The sequence below is a fragment of the Austrofundulus limnaeus genome, unplaced genomic scaffold (genome assembly GCF_001266775.1).
Source record: "Austrofundulus limnaeus strain Quisiro unplaced genomic scaffold, Austrofundulus_limnaeus-1.0 Scaffold2293, whole genome shotgun sequence".
In the NCBI taxonomy this organism is placed as follows: Eukaryota; Metazoa; Chordata; class Actinopteri; order Cyprinodontiformes; family Rivulidae; genus Austrofundulus; species Austrofundulus limnaeus.
Genome location: NW_013954695.1, coordinates 34,536 through 35,789, shown reverse-complemented (window position 1 = coordinate 35,789; position 1,254 = coordinate 34,536).

Genomic DNA, 1,254 nt, shown 5'->3' with positions numbered 1-1,254 from the left:
TCTCTCACGTGCACGAGCAGCTGGATAGAACAGGTGTAATTTACGCAGCTCATTTACGCACGTTTCCTGTAGATAGAAGTGTTTGTTGAATCTGACGTGACATGTTCGTACGAACCCTTTGCACGAACAAAAGTAAGAGAAATTTAGGATAAGAATCCGAACATGTTCTTGCATGAGGCCCAATGTTGCTTGGCTCACAAGGCAGTCTCTCCGTGCCCCCACCGGAGTTCAGAGTTCACAGTCCACAGGTTTTTATCTGGCACATAGTCTTTAATGTCCAAGTCTTAGCTGTAGGACCCTCTGGGTTGCCGTTTGTTCTCTTTAGACCATCATCTAGCTGGAACGATGGTTTCAGCTCAGTGTCTCTGCTCCATTTGTGTGTCACAGCATGTCCACAAGAGAAGTGTTTTGCAGATCAGTCCACCATGTTTCTGGAATTTTGTGTCTTATATGGCCTTCCTCAGAAAACCGGCCCACTGAATTCACTGCACGTTTTCACCACTCATCCATAATTTGAAGGGACCCGCACCACCATATACTAAAAATTAGATTTATAGCCCAAACATATCTGACAAGAGGGCCCGACACCAACCCCCCTATGCTAATTTTCTGGTACTGAAGGATCACTACCTTTATCAAGTAAGTGACTCAGTGGTATGATGCCCCCCTGCACAGATGAGGTCACATGCATTATCAGACAAATCTTAGCAGAGTGTCCACTACTGCCCTACTCAGACTATAGACCCAACGCACCATTACTCCTGTAAATTATCTATACCTATTGTTTATGAAAAGCAATGTTTTAAATAATTGTTCAATCTTTACATTTAAGTCCTTTTTTATTTCCATTTATGTATCTCTCATATTATTCTAATTTGTTCAATTTTATTTTATTTACTTTATTTTAATGTCAGAGAATATATACCCCAGTATTCGTCAACTAATTAAGAAATGACATCACGCGAAAAGTGACAGGTGCCACGCCCCTTTAGGGCGGGACATCCGTATATGGTCAACTTCCGGTCTGTCCTTCCTGTAGGACCACCATATATGGTCAACTTCTGTTTTGTGACTTCCTCTTTTGATTTACCGTAACTACCCCGCTCCCTCATCCCCCTCGACTTCCAGTAACCCCTACCCTCCCTTTTCCGCCTCGATTTACCGTAACCCTAGCCCCCTCTTACCCCCTCGAATTACTGTAAGCCATGACCACAACATCATGTTTTTGTGCAGATGTTCTATTGCAAAAGAGTT